The following is a 6781-nucleotide window of genomic DNA, read 5'->3' as shown; positions in this document are numbered from 1 at the left end:
AAAAAATAAATTATTTTATAAAAAAGAAAAAGAAAGTATGGTATTTTGGTAGAATCATGGACAAATAGATCAATGGAACAGAACAGAGAGTCCAAAACTAGACCCACGTAAATATAATCAACTGATCTTTGACAAAGAAGTAACAGCAATACAAGGGAACAAAGATAGTCTCTTCAACAAATTATACCAGAACAACTGGACATCCACATGTTAAAAAGTGAATCTAGACACAGATCTTACACCCTTCACAAAAATTACCTCAGAATGGATCATGTAAATGTAAAATGCAAAAATATAAAACTCCTAAAAGATAACATAGGAGAAAATTAAGATGACCTTGCACATGGTGGTGAATGTTTAGATAGAATACCAAATGTACAATCCATGAAAGAAATAATTGACAAACTGGATGCCATTATAATTAAAATTTTCTGCTCTGTGAAAAACAATGACAAGAAAATGAGAAGACAAGCCACAGACGGGGAGAAAATATTTGCAAAAGATACATCTGATAAAGGACTGTTATTCAAAATATGCAAGGAACTCTTAAAACTCAACAATAAGAGAACAAACACCCTGATTAAAAAATGTGCCAAAGAGGGGCTTCCCTGGTGGCGCAGTGGTTAAGAGTCTGCCTGCCGATGCAGGGGACACGGGTTTGTGCCCCGGGCCGGGAAGATCCCACATGCCGCGGAGCGGCTGGGCCCGTGAGCCATGGCCGCTGAGCCTGCGCGTCCGGAGCCTGTGCCCCGCAACGGGAGAGGCCACAACAGTGAGAGGCCCGCGTACAGCAAAAAAAAAAAAATGTGCCAAAGAACTTAACAGACACCTCACCAAAGAAGATATACAGATGACAAAGAAGTATATGAAAACATGCTCCACGTCATTTGCCATCAGGGAAATGCAAATTAAAATAACAATGAGGATACCACTACACACCTACTAGAATGGCCAAAATCTGGAACCCTGACAACACCATATACTGGCAAGGATGTGGAGTAATAGGAGTTCTCATTCACTGCTGGTGGGAATGCAAAATGGTGCAGCCACTCTGGAAGCCAGTTTGGCAGTTTCTTATACAGCTAAACGTACTCTTACCGTGTGATCCAGCAATCACTCTCCTTGGCATTTACTGAAAGAGTTGAAGACTTATGTCCACACAAAACCTGCACATGGATGTTTATAGCAGCCTCGTGTATAATTGCCAAAACTAGGCACCAATCAAGATGTCCTTCAGTAGGTAAATGGATAAATAAGCTTTGGTATACCCAGACAATGAAATAGTGTTCAGCACTACAAAGAAATGAGCTATCGAGCCATGAAAAGACATGAGGGAAACTTAAATGCGTATTACTAAGGGACAGAAGGCAATCTGCAAAGGTTATATACTGTAGGATTCCAACTCTATGACATTCTGGCCAGCCCCTGCCATTCCGCCTCCAACCCCTGCCTGACTGCAACTGCCTGGGACACCTGGAGTCAGAGCCAGCCGGTGAAGCCCCGCCTAATTCCTGACCCAGCACAACTGTGGGAAAGAAGAAAATGATTCTAGTTGTTTTAAGCCACTAAGATTTGTGATGATTTGTTAAGCAGCAATAGATAACTGAAACATTGACAATCAAATTAACCAAAAGTTGAGATATGAGTATATTGGATTATAGGAAGAGAAGAGGGGAGTAAAAGAAAGCTAAAAAATCTTCATCTACCAATGTTTATGTTAGTAGATAATGGATATATTTGATAAACCAGGAGATAGTGTATAATATATATTATACATGCTATAATGTATGTAGTTATATATAATATATTATATATAGCTATTATATATATGTTATAAAATATAGATATATATGAGAGAGAGAGAGAGAGAACAATTTCAAGGAGGAGAAAACAAGTAAAGAGTTAAGAAGTGGTTATTTCTGGGGAACAGATTACAATGTGAGGTTGACAGGGACTACTCTTTTTTAAGTTTATTTTAATTGTAATAAAATACACATAACATTTACCATCTTAGCTATTTTTAAGAGACTGTATTCAATAGTAGTGTTAAATACATTCATGTTGTTGTGCAACCAATCTCCAGAATACTTCGTCCTGTAAAACTGCAAGTCTACACCCATTAAACAACAACCCCCATTCCTTCCTCCCTCCCTCTACCCCTGGCAATTACCATACTGCTTTCTGTCTCTATGAACTGGAGGTACGTTCTAGGTACCTCATGTAAGTGTGGAATCATAAGTCTTTTACCACTGTTTAACTTTTTAATGTATATTCACTTATGACTGTGTTAAAGATAAAAAATTTAGAGAATAACGGAACACACACAGGAGACTCTTCTCTCCAATCTTTGACAAAGAAATACATGGCCCAGCATTGCATAAATACCATACATTTCTGGTACCTAGCAGGTATAAATCACAGTGGTGTGCCATCTCTATGGGATAAATGACATGTATGCACGTGGTTCTAGACTTTGAAATACTTGCGATTTGGTAGGGGAGAGAGAATGTGAAAATTGAAAAGGTAAACAAAATAGATTACCCTGATTTAATCAGACAAGTGGTATGGGTGGCTAGAGCTATAGGAAATGAGAAGCTGAGAGTGAGCTCTAAGGTGAGGGAGACTGGAGAGGGCATTGCTAAGGAAGACAGGGGGCCCTTACCTTGGGGCTAAAGATAGGACCCAGTGCCCGAGTCTTATTCATTACACACAGGTTCTTTGGAACCTCGGGCACCTCAGCTCCACTCTGTCACTCTGTCCACTCTCCAATATTCTAGCGGTACCCTTTCCTGTGTCCCAGTGAGCCAGCCAATCTCAGAGTCCCATATTAATATTATTATGGTAATATTGATATTAAACTCCTAGAAAATCAGCCATAATGATAATAATAATGACAAAGATCGCTTACGTGTATATAGTACTTTACATATCGCAAAACATTTAATTTTATCTTCATAACTGTGAAGTAGGCAAGAAATTATTGCACCCATTCTACAGATAAGGAATCAGGAGACTCGGAGAAGGTAAGTGAACCCCCTGATATCCCACAGCAAGTAGATGGCAAATTGGAACGCAAATTCATATCTTGTGACTCTGAGATTGGTAGATAAAGTCAATCCAACCAAAACACAAAGTGGTATAATTCTATTCGTGCTGCCAGACTCCCTGGTCAAGCCAGAGCCACAGGGTTAGAAAGGGGAAGAAAGGGGAAAAGGTAACTCGAATTTTCACATTATCGATGGTATCTGAACTGATGCAGAGGAGTTAGGTTATAAATATATAATAATACTGTTGAAAGAACCATGGTGTCCAGTACTCACTGGATCTAACTAAAGGCAAAGGGTATTCTTGATGGAAGCAGCAATGGTTAGAAAATAGACTATTAGAGAAAAGAAAAGGAAAATGCAGAAAATGAATGTCAAGCCATGTGCTCAATTCTGAAAATACAAGGAAAATCATATCTAGGAATGAGCAAACAGTCTCCTTAAAGATCCTGGGGGAAAATACAGAACTCAAGAACACTCCCAGCTGGAGATGGGGAATTAAATGAGTTTTCAAACTTAAGAGGCCTCGAGGGAGAGCGGAAGTAAAAAGCCAGAAACATCAACACCACTTCTGGGAGAGAAAAGCGGGGAGGATCTGACTTTTAAGCCTAGGAACTAGCTTTCAGGAGGGTAACATGGCCAGAAATAAAAAGGTTCATCAGTGATTCTAATATTGCCCTCCACCACCTGAAACAGGTGCAAAACCCAACTGAACAAAAGCAGCAAAAGCCTGACCAGATTCCCAAGCAGCTGTGAACCGTGGAATATTCACCAGGATTCAAACCGCAACACGAGCAGTGCCATCTAACAGTCATTTGTTTGTTTTGAGTTTACCAAGCACTTTAATACACGGCAATTGCGTGAATGCAGTCTTTCTCATGTTTGATGAGGAAACTGAGGCCCGGAAAAGTAAAACAACTCATCCAAGTTCATATAGCTATTTAGTAGAACTAGAAATAACTCCGAGCTTTGGCATCTCAGCTGACTTTAGCTTGAAAACAATTTTTTTCGTGAAAGATTTTACTTGTTTTAAAGCTCAGAATTCTGCTTTTCTAAGCACTGGAACAGGTCCCATTTTAATTTGATGACTGATTAGTGCTTGTGTAAACCAGGGGTCCCCAACCCCCGGGCCACGGACCACTACGGGGTCCGCAGCCTGTTAGGAACCGGGTCACACAGCGGGAGGTGAGCGAAGCTTCATCTGCCGCTCCCCCTGGCTCACATTACCGTCTGAACCGTACCCTCCTCCCCACTCCCCGTGGAAAAATTGTCTTCCACGAAAATGGTCCCTGGTGCCAAAAAGGTTGGGAACCACTGGTGTAAACAGACTCATTCCTGCACTCATAGGTAATAGGAAATAGTGGAAAGAATGGTTTGGAATACATAGAGGAAAACCAGGTGGACATAGAATTCTCATCCATTTGAGGGAATGTAAACTTGATAAGCCAGGTGAATCCCTAGGGGAGAGAGAGAAAGCGAGCACCGCCCTATAGGGAGGTAAATATTTCCACTGGCCTCAAGGTCATTCAGAAGCACTATCATGACTTCAGAGCTCACAAGCCATAATCACCGTGGAAAAAAATTATAAACAGAAACCTCAATTAAACAGAGTCAGGAGACCAGAAGGGGGAGCTCTCATGCCCTGTGATGATAGCAAAGCTCACCAAAAAAGAAAGATGCCTCTTCTTCCCTTGCAAGGACTCAGCCAATGAGAAGCCATGGACTTTGTTTACTACAGCCCTCCGCACTTCCTTTCTCCTCTATAAAAGCGTTTTCCTTCCCTTGCCGGGGGATCTTGCATGTGGCCTGCCAGGGCTGCAGACCCTGAATTGCAATTCTCTGCTGATTCTGAATAAACCTATCTTTGCTGGAGAAGTATCTGGCAGTCTATTTGTTTTAGGTCAATAACCACTAAACCCTGCAACCCAGAGGCTCATAGGTGACAGAGCCAGCACCAGGCAAAAGGCTTGGCTCCTGTAGCTCTGCTTCTCCTTAGAGCAATTTCTTTCCATGCCCACATCACTGTCTTCTGATCCTCCTCCCCTTTCTCTCAGAAAAGACTCTAGCTTCAGTCATTTACACCTTAATATTATTTAAGGCTTTGTTATCTTTCCCCTAGGAGTTTGCATTTTAAGCCTTTTCTTTAATGGAAGAAAAACACCACATTAGTCAAAGGAATTTTAGCATTTGCCAACCCCTTTAAGGAAAATCTGCTCCCCCCAACAGAAATACACCCTAGCTAAAGAAGTTAGCCCCTAAAATATCAAAGCTATCCCCAGTTTTCTTTGGAAGAACAGAGAAAGAGTCACACAAATATGTAACATAAGGGGAAAAGAAATATCTATACAGGGTCTCCTTGGCATTAAAAATAATGAACCAGACACTTGAATATAAGGAAAGAAGTAGATTTGGGAATAACAACACAACAAAACCCCTGTAGTGATTCTGTGTTCTGGTTATATATCCTGTTCCCCAGTCAGCCTGCCTAATGCAAAAGTCAAAAAAAATTAAATGTACTCCCTATAGCTGCTCCTCTGGCCTCCTTACAAACAGTAATATGATGTCTGCTAACAGGTAAATGCATCAGTTTAAATAGCCCTAGCTCTATGTCTAGAAGTTCTTTCTGTATGTAACATAGACCTGAAGGCTGTTCCTCTCGTGTATACGTTGAATTCGTACAATGGGCTCAGCACTGTGTCTGGTGCCAAATATAAGAACTTGGAGTCTGGTAGGGAAGACACATACTGCAAGGAAATTAACAACAAACGAAACAGAATAGTGTATTGGTCTCTGCATCTTCTCATTTCAAATTACTCTTTCCTCCATTCCAATGCAGCAGCCTACCTACCCTCATGATGTGCGCGCGTGCGCGTGCGCACGCGCGCACACACACACACACACACACACACACAGAGTTTCTGTTTTTCCAAATTCACACTCCAACCTCCTGGTCTGTTGATCTACTTGCTCAAGTACCCCAGCTATAGCAATTCTTCAACATCACTTTGGAACTGCAATGCACTTTCTCACATCATTTCTCTCTCTCTCCCTCTCTCTCTCTCTCTTTCTCACCACTTCTCCCTCCTATACCCTTTGGATCCCATGTTCCATCTTAATAATCACTTCCTTACGAATCCCCTCAATGCTCTTGCCCCTCTCCTTGTATTGCTGTACTCCCCTGACAAACCTCCCTGCTTGGATGTATTAGGCACCTTCCTTCACCATGCCTGTCCCTGAGTTCTGGAAGCAGCATATTCCACATCTGGGAATACCGTTCAAACTCATTTACTAAGTGGCAGGAAGACCACAGGTTTTAAGTATGTCCAGAGTAGGAAAGGACTCTATAACAAGTCCAAGCAGTGAAGCATTGATGCATTCCACACTATACCCTAACCATCCGACCTGGCAAAACCTATGATTCTAGAGGTATATTTGGTAGGGGGAAAAAAATGCCTTGAGGAGTTTATGGTAAACTCCTGCAGGAGACTCACAACACAAATCTCAAGAGTTCTGGAGCAAGGCCATTATATATGCAGCAGAGAACTATATACTATTTTTAAAACTTCTTCTAGTGTGCTACTGGGCTAGGAGAGCGATAGAGAGTCTTGTCATAAGACATCGAGTGACCATACAGCTGAAGTTGCTCCTCATGAACAGGGTTCTGTAAGGCCCAAGTCATAAGATGGGCCCACCTGTGATACATCATAAGACTGAAGTAGTACACCTAGGATTGAGCA

The sequence above is a fragment of the Delphinus delphis genome, chromosome 10 (genome assembly GCF_949987515.2).
Source record: "Delphinus delphis chromosome 10, mDelDel1.2, whole genome shotgun sequence".
NCBI classification, from domain to species: Eukaryota; Metazoa; Chordata; class Mammalia; order Artiodactyla; family Delphinidae; genus Delphinus; species Delphinus delphis.
The sequence above is the reverse complement of the archived record's forward strand: the minus strand, read 5'-3'. Positions refer to the sequence as shown.